This window comes from Bos indicus x Bos taurus, chromosome 19 (assembly GCF_003369695.1).
Source record: "Bos indicus x Bos taurus breed Angus x Brahman F1 hybrid chromosome 19, Bos_hybrid_MaternalHap_v2.0, whole genome shotgun sequence".
Lineage (NCBI taxonomy): Eukaryota > Metazoa > Chordata > Mammalia > Artiodactyla > Bovidae > Bos > Bos indicus x Bos taurus.
This window is the reverse complement of record NC_040094.1, coordinates 34,668,714-34,683,648: the sequence shown is the minus strand read 5'-3', so window position 1 is coordinate 34,683,648 and position 14,935 is coordinate 34,668,714. Positions and strand designations below refer to the sequence as shown.

The 14,935-nt window shown below is 44.2% G+C and overlaps 1 protein-coding gene across 12 annotated transcripts in view; it reads left to right on the top strand.

The window, feature by feature from the left end:
- The window catches only part of SPECC1 (sperm antigen with calponin homology and coiled-coil domains 1), a 242,274-nt gene that overhangs the window by 116,815 nt on the left and 110,524 nt on the right, over positions 1-14,935 (top strand). The gene's annotated exons all lie outside the window — the stretch shown is intronic.

Here is a 14,935-nt window from a genome sequence, read left to right as displayed (position 1 = left end):
AAGTGGGACCATCTTGTCCAGGAAAGTGCAAGCCACCCAGAGTTGTGTGCCTAGCAGAATGGACTTTACCAGTGTCTTCGTTGTGCCTTAGGGACTACCAGACCGTCAGGAAGCTGGTTGTTGGCTTCACGTCTAGGTGGCACAGTGAACAGTTTAGGGAACAGGCGCACAGTTGGTGTGTTCCTCTTCATAAGATGCAGCTCTGTTTCGTCTACCTGCTGGGGTGCTCCGACCACTAGATACAACAGAGGTGATGCCGTGTGACCTCTGTGGCTGGGCTACAAGAAGTAGTGAAGGTCCCTTGTTTTCAGAAACAGGGATGCTGGGAAACCTGAGCCCACCATGCTGAGAGGCTATACCCTATCGGGACTCCCACCAGACCCAGCCGAGCTCCCCACTGCTGGGCCATGGGATTGAGCCAGCCCAGCCTCAGCCACCACCCCTCCTGAGTTCCTGCCCCACAGAACCACAAAGTATAACGGTTGTCTAAAGCATTGAAGTTATGGGAGACTTGTCCTGAAACAGTGGCACAAGCTAGAATCAAGATGCTGGGAGAAATACCAACAACCTCAGATATGCAGTCAGATATGCAGATGATACCACCCTAATGGCAGAAAGTGAGGAGGACCTAAAGAGCCTCTTGATGAGAGTGAGAGAGGAGAATGAAAAAACTCAACATTAAAAAACTAAGATCATGGCATTCAGTCCCATCACTTCATGGCAAATAGATGGAGAAAAAGTGGAAATGGTGAATTTGTATTTTCTTGGACTCCAAAATCACTTTGAACAGTGACTACAGCCATGAAATTAAAATACTTGCTCCTTGGAAGGAAAGCTATGACAAACCTAGACAGTGTATTAAAAAGCAGAGACATCCCTTTGCTGACACATGTCTGATAGTCAAAGCTATGATTTTTCCAGTAGTCATGTATGAATGTGAGAGTTGGACCATAAAGAAGGCTGAAGACTGAAGAATTGATGCTTTTGAACTGTGGTGCTGGAGAAGACTCTTGAGAGTCCCTTGGACTGCACGGAGATCAACCAGTCCATTCTAAAGGAAATCGACCCTGAATATTCATTGGAAGGACTGATGCTGAAGCTGAATCTCCAGTACTTTGGCCACCTGATAGCCAAAGAATTGACTCCTTGGAAAAGACTCTGATGCTGGGAAAGATTGAAAGCAGGAGGAGAAGGAGGGGACAGAGAATGAGATGGTTGGATGGCATCACTGACTCAGTGGACATGAGTTTGAGCAAGCTCCAGGAGTTGGTGATGGACAGGGAAGCCTGGCCTTCTGCAGTCCATGGGGTTGCAAAGAGTCAGACACAACTTAGTGACTGAACAACAACAAAGTATTAAAGTTATGGGAAGACTGGTCCTGAAACAGCAGTAACTGCAGCATGAGGGTTTGGTAAATAATAGCATAACTGTGACAGTGGTCATACTCTCAGGGCACATGAACCATCCTGGATCTGATCCCAGCTATGTGTTGGATGCAGGTAAGTGAAATCGCTCAGTTGTGTCTGATTCTTTGTGACCCCATGGACTGTAGCCCACCAGGCTCCTAAGTCCATGGAATTCTCTAGGCAGGACTACTAGAGTAAATTGCCATTTCCTTCTCCAGGGAATCTTCCCGACTCTGAGATCGAACCTGGGTCTCCTGTATTGCAGGCAGATTCTTTACCATCTGAGCCACAGGGGAAGCCTGCATGTAGGTAAACCATTAGTAAACAAGAAAGGTTTGCCTAGTTATAATCAGAACTCTTAACTATCCCATTTGGTCTTTTTTTATTTAACATTTTATTTTTAAGTATTATGTATGCATAATACTTAAAAATACTCATGCATATGTGCTGAGTTGTTTCAGTCATGTCCATCTCTTTGTGATTCCATAGACTGTACCCCTCCAGGCCCTTCTGTCCATGGGGTTTCCCAGGCAAGAATACTGGGGTGGGTTGCCATCTCCTCCTCCAGGGGATCTTCCCAACCCAGGGATTGAACCCTGATCTTCTGCATTGGCAGGTGTATTCTTTAGCACTGCATCACCTGAGAAACCCAGTGTTATGTATATGTATTATATATTACACATTATATGCACTAAAGTGTATGGCAAACAGTATACATTTTAAAAAGTTTTATTGAAGTATAGTTGATTTACAGTTTTGTTAATTTCTGCTATACTGCAAACTGACTTAGTTATACATATATATATTCTTTTCATATTCTTTTCCACTATGACTTATCCCAGGATATTAACTATATTAATAATAGTTTCCTGTGCTATACAGTAGGACTTTGTTGCTTATCCACCCTATATGTAGTAGTTTGCCTCTGCCAGTCCCAAACTTCCCCTCTCCCCACACCTCCCTCCCCCTTGACAACCACAAGCCTGTCGTCTGTGTCTATGGGTCTGTTTCTGTTTTGTAGGTATGTTAACTTGTGTTGTATTTTGGATTCCACATGTATGTGACACCGTATAATATTTGTCTTCCTCTGTCTGATTTACTTCACTCAATATGACAATCTCTAGGTCCATCCATGTTGCTTCATATGGGATTATATCCTTCTTTTTATGGCTGAGTAATATTCCATTCTGTGTGTGTATATATCTCTCTCTCAATCTTCTTTATCCATTCATCTGTTGATTCACAATTTCCATTCTTAATTGATGCCTACTGTCCCCTGCTGATAGATGTGAGAGTTGGATTGTGAAGAAGGCTGAGCGCCGAAGAACTGATGCTTTTGAACTGTGGTGTTGGAGAAGACTCTTGAGTCCCTTGGACTGCAAGGAGATCCACCCAGTCCATTCTGAAGGAGATCAGCCCTGGGATTTTTTTGGAAGGAATGATGCTAAAGCTGAAACTCCAGTACTTTGGCCACTCTTCATGTGAAGAGTTGACTCATTGGAAAAGACTCTGATGCTAGGAGGGATTGGGGGCAGGAGGAGAAGGGGATGACAGAGGATGAGATGGCTGGATGGCATCACTGACTTGATGGATGTGAGTCTGAGTGAACTCCGGGAGTTGGTGATGGACAGGGAGGCCTGGCGTGCTGCGATTCACGGGGTCGTAAAGAGTCGGACACGAGTGAGCGACTGATCTGATCTGATCCCCTGCTGGGATCTGAAGCCTTTTTTGTTTATTTGCTTTGAGCTGGAATAAACTGTGCCATTTTCTCTGTGTTGCACTCCAACACTGATGTACTCTACCAGGAAACTTACCCAGCTCTGCTCAGACCACAATACGAACACTTTCTGAAACTTTGGTGTCTGCGCCCAGCATCTCCTTCCCTCTTCTTTGAGGCATTCTCCTTGCCTGATTCACCATTTCTCCACTTCCAGCAGGTCAGCTGATCCCTTGGCCTCAGTGAGTCAAGGATGGTTCAGACCCTCAGATCGAGATTTGAAGAGACATTGTCGGGGCTTCTGGGAGAGAGAGTTCTCTTCATTGGATTTGGGATGTGCAGACATGAGGCCTGGAGCTGCCTGAGGCATACTGTGGCCACAAGGCCACTGTGCCTATCCAGGAAGCAGATGTGAAGGCTGGAGAGAAACAGGCCCCAGGGACATCTTACCGCTGAGCTGACCTGAAGTCAGGCTGTGCCTGGACTTCCAGTTCTGCAAGCATTTCCTCTCTTCTTATGAATGCAAGCTTGAGTTGGGTTTTCTGCTGTGAAAACTCTGAGTGACCACATCTGCAGCATTTTGAGATTTTTGAAACAGCAGAGGGACTTTGCTCTCTTAGAGGCAGAACTCAGTCACTAGGCCGTTCATCCAGTGACTGGCCCCAGGACCTGGGAGGCTGGGCCAGAAGGGTTAAGGATGTCCTGCTTCAAGAATAGAAGGCCAAGGGGGATGAAAGTGGGTCTCAGATGTTCAGACATCATGGGGGACAGGAAAGCCGTTTGTTCTTCATGGTTCCAGATTGTTTCAGAACTGGAACCCACGTGTGTCATGTGAACCAAGACTGCGTTCAGCCAGTTGGAAAGAAAGAAGGATTGTCTGGCTCTTTGAGCTGCTCAGCAGTGGAAACAGCTGATGCCGTGTTCAATGTAAGAGTTTAAAATAGCAACGGAAGCTGGATGCTGTCGATACTACTTTGCATGAAAGATCAGGCCACATGATTTCTGTGTCTTACAGTTCTGAAATAACACTGTTTGGTGCCTCCTTAGGGCTTCCCACATGGCTTGGCTCATAAAGAATCTGCCTCACAATGCAGGAGACATAGGTCCGTTTCCTGGATCAGGAAGATCCCCTGGAGGAGGGCATGACAACCCACTCCAGTATTCTTGCCTGGGAATCCCATGAACAGAGGAGCCTGACAGGGTACAATCCATGGGGTCGCAAAGAGTTGGACATGACTGGGCAACAAGAATAGCTATCAGAAGACATACTTATTTTATGACCCTTGGGCAAAATGTGAGGCCTGTCAGACTCATTTTCCTTGTCCAAAAAGTGAAGATAGCAATGTGTTGCCAGCTGACTTTTGTGAACCTCATATATTATGTAGAAAATGCTTTGAGAACCAAAGTGCCCCACAATGTAAAGAACTGTTGTAACCGCCTACGTGGTGAACTCCAGTTTAAAGAATGTGGACAGCGCCTTAAAGTTCTTTGTATGTTTTGACCTATGGGTGGTTTAAAAAAAAAGAAAAGAAAAGAAAAAAGTGATGCTAATTCAAGTAAATAGGATTCAGCTTGCCCAGTTGACCTAATTCTCTTGTTGCTCCACTCGCAAATTCAGGTAAATTTAATCCCTTATAATGCTGGAACTTGGAAGTTTCTCAGTGACCACTGTGAGATAAAGCCACGTGTCTCATTTCAGAGAAGTATTAGTGTTTAGTCACTCAATCATGTCAGACTCTTTGTGACCCCCTGCAAGGACTGCAGCCCACCAGGCTCTTCTGTCCATGGGATTCCCAGGCAAGAATACAGGAGTGGGTTGCCATTCCCTCCTCCAGGGGATCTTCCCGACCTAGGGGTCGAACCTAGATCTTCTGCATTGGCAGACAGATTCTTTACTGTCTGAGCCACCAGGGAAACCCCATTTTAGAGAATTAGAGTTAAATAGTGATCCAGGATGGGTCATTCTGCTCTGCGTCAGGCCTCATAGAGTCCATCTTTTCCCATCTCTGCTGCCCAGGGAGGGGCAAGTCTTTGCTTTCACCACAGCTCCACCACCCCCATCCCCCCTCACTCAGCGTTTGCTGCCTGGAGACACCGAGGGTGCTGGGGGATTCCTGTGTGGAGGTGCCAGCCCTCGGGTCAGGTGGGAAGGCTGGCATTTGACCTGCACAGTGGAGCCGAAGGCCCACGTGGCCTGCAGAGCAAATCCCAGGCCACTTGGGTCTCAGTGGAAACCAGCTGCCTCTGCCCCTTTCAGCCAGCCTGCTGGAGCAGCCCATCCAGCGGTGGTTTGCATTCTGGCTCCTCCTGGAGATGACGAACTGAGCGCCATGTGGGCCGCCTGCAAGAAGCTCTTCTCCAAACACTGCTGCTTTGTCTCCTGCCCCATCTTGCTTTGAACCCAACACAGAGCGGCCACTGTGTCCTCCCTCAGGCCAGAGCCCCCTCTTAATGTTAGGGGTCTTTTGTTTAGAAGCCCCCTGGTTCTAGAGCTCTGTGCGTGGTGGCCGAGGTCCAGAGTAGGTCTTTGGGAAGGAGAAGAACACAGATTTACGGGTGTTTTTTAGACTCTACCCGAGTTGCTGACCAAGGGGACCATGAGCAAAATTAATTCTGTGTTCTGGAAAAAGAAAAAGGAAGATGAGACAAAACATGTATCTGGTTGCAGAAGTCGTCTCTGAATGTGGGCTGTACTGGTTGCCTTTAGTGAAGGAAGCAAGATGAGCAAGTAGTTTGGCTCACTTGTGTGTATTTTTTTCCTCTGTTTGCTTTGCAAAGGGAGTTTCCGTGAACTTTAATGTGAGGAATGTGTGAATCTTTAGGAAAAACTATTGAGACTCTGCAAAAGGCAGCCCATGGAAATACTTCCTACCACAGGTGAGGTGGAGCTGGAGATGCGATAAGAGACCCAGTTCCTTATGGCAGAGCTTGAGTTGCCTCAGGCTTTCCTGTTTTATCTCATTTGTTCTAAGTCCAAAGGACCAGCACTGCCTATAAAACCAGCTGCAGATTACTGGCTTCCACAGCGTCCACAAACACTCGCATTTCTTTTCCTTAAATCTTATTAACAAAGTAGGAGATGCACTGGTTAAATAGTGAAATAGGGCAAGACCTTTACTATGAAAGGGCTTCCCTAGTGGCTCAGTGGTAAAGAATCCACCTGCAATGCAGGAGATGCGGGTTTGATCCCTGGGTCAGGAAGATCCCCTGGAGGAAGAAATGGCAACCCACTTCAGTATTCTTGACAGAGAAATCCCTTGGACAGGATCCTGGCGGGCTACAGTCCATTGGGATCACAAAGAATTAGACACGACTTAGCAACTGAACAACAGGGAACTTTAGATCCTGCATGCTGCAACTAGATACAACTAGAGCCAAATAAATAAAAATCCTCCCCTGCCTATTCCCATCCCCTTCCTTTAAAATCCTGGCAATCACTGATCTTTTCAGTATCTCCATAGTTTTGTTTTTTCCAGAGTGTCATATGTTAGTGATTGGAATCACAGAATGTAGCCTTTTCAAATTCGCCTCATTCACTTAATCATATGCATTTAAGGTTCTTCGGTGTCTTTTCACAGCTTGACAGCTCATTTCTTTTTAGTGCTGATTAATGTTCCACTGGCTGATGTACCACAGTTTAGCCATTCACCCACTGAAGGACATCTTGACTGCTTCCAAGTTTTGGCATCTATGACTAAAGCTGCTATCAGTATCCACTTAGAGGTTTTTGTGTGGACGTTAGTTTTCAACTCATTTGGGGAAATACCAGGAAGTACAATTGCTGAATCCCCTTCATGGATTACAGCCTTGTTATGTTGAAGGGGCTTGTGTAACTCCATGAAACTATGAGCCGTGCTGTGCAGGGCCACCCAAGATGGACAGGTCATAGTGAAGAGTTCTGACAACATGTGGTCCTCTGAAGAAGGAAATGGCAACCCGCTCCAGTATTCTTGCCTGGAGAACCCCATGGATGGTAAGAAAAGGCAATAAGATATGATGTCAGAAGATGAGCCCCCTAGGTCAACAACAACAAAGAAACCACCTATCTGTCTTCACAAGTGGCTGTACAATTCTGTGTTCCCACCAGTAGAAGTACGACTTCCTGTTGCTCCACATCCAGACCAGCATTTGGTGTTGTGTTTTGGGCTTTCGCAACTCTAAAATTGGTGTGCAGTGGTATGTCCTTGTTTTAATTTTCAATTCCCTGATGATGTATGAGCATCTCTTCACCTGCTTATTTGCCATCTGTTTATCTTCCTTGGTGAGGTTTCTGTTCAGATATTTTGCCCATTAATTAGGTTGTTCATTTTCTTATTGTTGAGTTCTTTGTGTGTTTTGGCTAACGGTCCTTTATCAGATACGTCTATTGCAGATTTTTTTCCTCCTAGTCTGTGGCCTGTCTAATCATTCCGTTGACATTGCTGTTTTTTAGTTTTTCACATGTAGACACTTTGTTGACCCTCACAATGATAGGTGAGAATTTAACTCATAACCTTTTGCCTCCTCCCAGTGTCATATCACTGTTTTTAATTCCTTTCCTGGTTACCTCTTTTATTTTAATAATGTAGTTCATCTTTTTTTCTTGTTTTGCCAACTATATTTAGTCTCTTTGACTCTCCATTTATGAGATCAGGTTGGAAATTGTCACAACCCTTTCTTCCAGCTTTCTTCACCTGGTCTTCTACCTCTCAATTTCTTCTATTGGTACTTTAATTTTTTTTTTTTTTGCTAACAAGGATGATAGTATTCAAATGTTCTATAAAACAGTCTTTCCTACTTTGGTATAGGTAAATTTAAGTAGTACTAATGTTATTATGACTACAAAGATAGGCTTCTGAGAAAGACTGAGGATAAAAGGAGAGAAGAGGCGGCAGAGGATGAGATGGGTGGATAGCATCACTGATTCAATGGACATGAACTTGGGCAAACTCCGGGAGATAGTGAGGGACAGGGAGGCCTGCGTGCTGTAGTCTATAGGGTTGCAAACAGCTGGACATGACTTAGGGCCTGAACAACAGCAAGATAGGCTTCCCTGCAGAGTGCAGTCATGTGCTATGATTTTGTTACCTTTATGCAGTTTCTTGTTTTTGTGAGGTTTCTGTTTTTTCACTATTTTTATTATATCCTCACTCCCCCCGCCCCCCGACTCTTCTTCCAATGAGGTGTTCTATTAAAGAAACCTCCCTTCTTAGACACTTCATCCTCTCAACCCAGCATGGACTTGTTCTCCAGACTTGCTCCATGGACACCATCCGAGACTTCCCTTGACTGCTTTCTTCTGATAAGGCCAGGCTTCCTGGATGACTCATCCTCTTCTGTTTGGTTTGCTTCATTGTTTTCCTGGAGCACATCCTTGAATAACTTCCTCAGAAAAGGTGTTGGCAGTTTTAATTTTCTGAGTCTGTGCATGTTTTGACATGTGTTTTCTGCCTCTCTAATTGATTTGCAGTTAGGTTGGGTATAGAAATCTAGGTTAAAAATCATTTTCCCACAGAACTCTGTAGGCATTTGCTTTGTTGCCTTCTAGAATTCAGTATTGCTAATACTGGGTTGGCCAAAAACTTCATTCAGGTTTTTCTGTAACATCTTATGGAAAACCTGAACAAACTCTTTGGCCAACCCAATACATGATGATGGCCAGGCTCATTCTCAGTTCACACCCCTTCCCCAAACTTTTACACATTCTTGGTGTTCTGAAACTTTAAAAATATTTATCTATCTCCTTGTGGATCTATTTTTTGTTTTGCCTGACATAAATTCTATCGACACCTTCCTCAAATTTGGGGAATTGCTCTTTGATTACTTCCTTTGCTCTGTTTCCACTCATCTATAGTTCTGGAATTTCTATTAATTGATTATTTGATTGCCTGGTTTGGCCCTCTATGTTTATCCTTTCGATTTTCATCTTGTTTCCATTTTCTCGTACACATTGAGAGAATTCCTTCATTTTGCATTGTATTCCTTCCATTGAATCTTTTGATTTGACAAACATATTTAAACTTTCTGAGAGCTAGAGCTTTTTCTATTACTTTTTCATAGCATCCTGGCCTTGTTTTAGCGAATGTGTGTAACCTTGAATTTCAATGGTGAGACCTGCCCTGAGCACCCTATGGCCATTAGCCTTCTTTCTCATCAGCCCCTCCATGTACTCCAGGGCCTTTACACATTGTTCACACTTTACTAGCTTTTCTTTCTCCCTTTTATCTAGTTTGAAATACTTTTGTGATAATTCAATTATGCTTATCAAGTGAGTAGTTTGATGTTCATATGTTGTCAGAGGAGAGATCCATATAAGAGAGTTGATGTGAGAGTCATCAGAATACAGGTGGTGTTTAAGCTCATGGGATTGAGTAGAAGCACCAGGAAAATACTTGTAATAAGAGAAGAGGAATGGCCCAGGACCTGGATCTGAAGACTTCCAGCATGCAGAGAGTGGGAGGTGGGGGGCCACATGGGGTGGCTGCTGAGGTCAGAGAGAACTAGGTCAGTATGACATCAGAGACCCATGTCAAAAAGTCCAGCCCTGCTGAGAGGATTGAAAACACCCACTGCATTGGATGTTGCAGTGGAAGCCACTGATAAGCTCAGCAGACACTGTTTGATTGAGTAATGGGAGTGGGCAGAGGAGGGGATGAGGGGGAAGAAATGCAAACAACCTGGAAGTGCATTGCGGGGCCGGATTCTGCTGGGACACGTAGGGACAGATCAGAGACTAGCTGAAGGAAGGTGTGGACTCAGATACTCTTTTTTTTAAATTCTTAAAAACTTTTATTAGAGTCTAGTTGATTTACAATGTTAGTTTCAGGTGTAAGCAAAGTGATTCAGTTGTATGTATAAATATATCTATTCTTTTTCAGATTCTTTTCCATTATAGGTTATTATTAATACAAGATAGTAACTACAGTTCCTGTGCTATACAGTAGATCCTTGCTATTTATCTATTTTATGTATAGTGGTATGTTTCTGTTAAGCTCCTAATTTATCCTTCTGCCCCACTCCCTTGCTTCCCCCTGGTAACCATAAGTTTGTTTTCTATGTCTGTGAGTCTATTTCTGTTTTGTAAATAAATTCATTTGTAATTTTTTTTAGATTCCACATATAAGTGATATTACATGATATTTGTCTTTTTCTGTCTGACTGACTTCACTCAGTATGACAATCTCTAGGTCCATCCATGTTACTTGTTGTTTCTCAGTTGCTAAGTCATGTTTGACTCTTTGTGACCCCATGGACTACAGCACACCAGGCTTCCCTGTCCTTCACTGTCTCCCAGAATTTGCTCAGATTCATGTCAATTGAGTCAGTGATGCTATCCAAGCATCTTATCCTCTGCCACCCGCTGGTCCTTTTGCCTTCAGTCTTTCCCATGTTGCTACAAATGGCATTATTTTGTTCTTTTTTATGGCCAAGTAATATTCCATTGTATATACACATGGGGCTTCCCTGATAGCTCAGTTGGTGAAGAATCCACCTGCAATGCAGGAGACCCCTGTTCGATTCCTGTGTCGGGAAGATCTGCTGGAGAAGGGATAGGCTACCCACTCCAGTATTCTTGGGTTTCCCTTGTGGGTCAGGTGGTAAAGAATCCACCTGCAATGTGGAGACCTGGGTTTGATCCCTGGGTTAGGAAGATCCCCTGGAGAAGGGAACGGTTACCCATTCCATTATTCTGGCCTGGAGAATTCCATGGACTGTATAGTCCGTGGGGTCGCAAAGAGTTGGACACGCTGAGTCACTTTCACTTTCATATATGCTATTCTTTATCCAGTCATCTATTGATGGACATTTAGGTTGTTTCCATGCCTTGGCTCTTGTGAATAGTGCTGCAGTGAACACTGGGTGCATGTGTCTTTTAATTGAAGAGAATTGAGTATGTTTAAATGCTGGTTAGAAGGATCCAGTGGGAAGCGAATGACATTTCCACAAGTCACAGGTGTATTGGGGACCCTGGGGACACTGGCAAGAGCTCAGTGAGGGTTGTGGGGAGCAGAAAGGTGCAAATGATGAATACGGTTGGCTGTGGCTGGTATGCGTGACCTTGAAACCACAGGAAGAAGTTTGACGGGAAATACATACAGAGTCTGGAATAGAAAATGAGGCTTACTTAAGGGATATGGATCCAGAACATCTTACAGGTGGGGGAGGCTGGAACCAGAAAGACCTGTGAGAATGTTTCAGAAATTTCAATGGAACGTTCCAAGGACCTGGACTAGAGTCAGACTGAAAGGAAAGGAAAAACATGGAGACCCTCTCAAAGCTAATTAATACATCTGGGTGACTGCCTGGCTGGTTACAAAAAGAAAGGAGGAAGGAGGCTTTAAATATGTTCTTCTCTGATGGGGGAAACTGAAAGATGGCTGGTACCACTGTCAGAATATTTTGTGACTGCAGAGAGCAAAGATTCTCAAAAGTGAGCCACCAGCCAAGAGCGGAAATGGATGAGGAGTCCGGGGAGATTAGATTTGACAGTAAAGAAATTACTGGAATTTTCCAAGAAAAAGGTTACAAAAGGACTTCCCTGGTGGCTAAGACTCTGTGCTCCCAGTGCAGGGTGCCTGGGGTCCATCCCTGGTCAGGGAACTAAGACCCCCACATGCCGCAACCAAGACCTGGCACAGCCAAGTAAATAAAAATAAATATTTTTTTAAAGTGTATTATCTTATTTTTTAAAAAAGCTTATAAAGAGTTATAATACAGAGTAACCTGGTAGTTTTAGATTTTTAGAGATAGAATGAGCGAGTCTGCTTGTGTTAGGAGACCAGGCAGGCAGCATGCAATCTTGTGAATTGTGTGTCTCTGTAGAGCAGGACTCGAATCCTTGGTGAATAAACGAAAGGTTAATGGTTTACTTCAGAATGCCACTCTTTCCCCCAACCTGACACACATCACACAGAGCAGCCCCAGAAACACATTCTTTGGGTAAGATGAGGAAATCAGAAAGAGACTGAAAGTGTTTTATCTTCAGCTCATGAGAACCACTGCTTAAAACCTTATCAATAATTTAAATGACTGCACTGTTGTTTATTTTAAACATGCTTTGTTCTATGGAAAGATTTTTTTCCCACCCCATTTTCTCTCTGTGTATTGTTATGATAGGATTTTTCCCTTTTTTTTTTTTAAGTTTTATTGGAGTATAGTTGCTTTACAGTGTTGTGTCAGTTTCTGCTGTACAGCAAACTGAATCAGCCATTTGTATACATATATCCTATCTTTTTCAGATTTCCTTTGCACTTAGGTCACCACAGAGTAGTTCCCTGTGTTCCCTCTTTCTTACTTTATGGCATAAATATAACGTAAAAAAGAATCAGGAGAACTACTCACTGTCGACCAGCTCAGCACTCCCTATCCTACGCGTCCTCTCCCCTCCTTGTGCGTGTGTCTGTGACACACACTTTGATGCACCTGTGATCAGCCACAAGATAATACAGTTTCTCCTCTGGTGTTGTGAAATGTAACATGTCAAATATGGTTTAAAAATATTATTGTATTAGGCAGAGCTTGCTTTTAACTTCTTGTAGCCAGACAGCTGTCCTTGGCACAAATAAACAGTGATCAGAAGAGGAAAGACGCAAGGGTGCCTACCACGCCGGGCCCTGCCCATCAGCCTAGGCTGTAGCCACCCCAGCTGTCTCCCTGCTCAGCTTTCCTGGGCTGGGGAACCTGCCCAGGCTGAATGGCTCTGAGCTGACGCCTCTGAACTCAGTTCTTGAAGGAGACTGGGAGGAAGAACCCTTCTGGTTTATGACGTGGTAAGCTGGGGGACTGCACCCCCAACCCTGCCAGTGGCCGTGATGGGATGTCTTGATGCAGAGGGGGAAGTATTACCACTTTAGTTTGGTCCAGTGATGAGTTTTAGCAGCACTCTCAACTTATGCTCAGCTAATGATAGTTTCTGAAAAGATGTGTCCAGAGATGGGAAGAGCCTTTTAAAGAAGGTCAGGAGGCAAGTACACTGATTGTCAAGTGATGACGAAGCAGCGAGAACCAAAAAAAGAACAGATGTTATGAAAGTACAGCTGGGTTGCGTGCTTTGTAATCCACAACTGGATATAATTCATAAATGGACTTGGGTTTGATGTCAACAAATTCCTAGTAGTTTAGATAAGGCATAAGTAACACCCAAGTGGCGGACAGACTGAGACTGTCAGCAAGAGGAAGCAGTGAAGCTGCTGCTGCCACGATGGCAGAGGTGGGCTGCTGCTGTCCACATCATTCTTCCCAGTCAACAGACAGCTGAAAGGAGCCTTGCTTTAGTGGCGTTATCAGGAATGCAGATACCGTGACAGTTGGTCCTGGATATTCAGTGTTGCATGTCCTCACTATCATTAAGTTGAAACTTTAGTTATCCCTCAGTTTTCATTCCGGTCCTTGCCAAGGTTACTTCACTCCAGAAGACTGGTGTGATGAAAAGGTTTATTGCTTAGTGATTTCAGTCTTCACTTTACAAGGGCATTTAAACACATCTTTTCTTTACTGAGCATTTATTGTGGTGTACCGGAGGCACCAGGACACAGCCATGCATCACACGTGTGTTACCGTGCTCTTAGCTTTCTAGTAACTTGATTTGGAAAGTGAAGTGAAGTTGCTCAGTCGTGTCCAACTCTTTGCAACCCCAAGGACTATAGCCTGCCAGGCTCCTCTGTCCATGGGATTTTCCAGGCAAGAGTGCTAGAGTGGGTTGCCATTGCCTTCTCCAGGGGATCTTCCTGATCCAGGGATTGAACCTGGGTCTCCAGCATTGTGGGCAGATGCTTTACCCTCTGAGCTACCAGGGAAGCCCTGGTAATTTGGAAAGGTTAACTTAAAAACCTGAGTCTTATTCTGTGTGGCTACGACAGCTTAGCCTTCATCATGTCAATGTTTTAGAGGCATCTGCCGTCAGACACTCAGCAGTGTCCACTGTCTGCCTCCACATCACCCCCCGGATTCCAGGGCACTGGGAGACACAGTTACTCATGACTTAGTGGCTGTCTTGGCAGTGGGTTCAGAGCTGTTTCACCACAGTGGTTCCTGCTTCTGCCTCGGCTGGCTGGGGCCTCTGCCAGGCTGTGGATATGTCCCTGCCCCCCACCCTCCCTACACAGCAGAGGCCTCCGGTCCACGGTCCATTGTAGTGTAACTTGCTGCAGTCGGCCTTGATTCATCACACATCTTTGAGTTTGTAAGACGTCCAGATTTTTCATTTTATACTTTAACCTCCAAGGTGGGTTTCAATTTGGAGCATTTAGGAGATTGATGTCTGAGTTTTCACCCCTAGATTTTTTTTTTTCCTTAACATTTTCCATAGTAAACAGTATAAGTGAAAATTTAAAATGTAGTATAGGTGAAGGTTAAAAAATAACTGGTAGTATAGATGAAAATAAATTCCTTACCTTACATTTTCTATTGTAAGTTCTAAATTCTGTATCATTTCCACATTATGTAAATCTGTTTGGCATTGAAAACTGTACTGCAGATGAATGTGCTGGGCCCTCATCGTGTTGGTTCTTGTTTCTTTGTGAATACAAATGAGCACAGTATTCCCACTTTGTTAAAAACAATAGGTCATTGAATCAGATCAGCCTGTGCCTAGTACAATATTATTTGGGTCTTCTGATTTCTTCGTGAAATTTGTTCAGTCAGAATGCAAATGATACATTTTTTGAGTGTTTGTTTAAGAATTCACAGCAATCCTGTATTTTGCTTAGTTGCCAGAACTGTCAATTCAGTTGTGTTACGTTTCAAGTTACAGAAAACCTAGTTTAAGGTGACTTATGAAAGGTGACTGTTGGCTTGTGTGGTTGGAGGGCCAGCCTCAGGGTGACTGACCCAC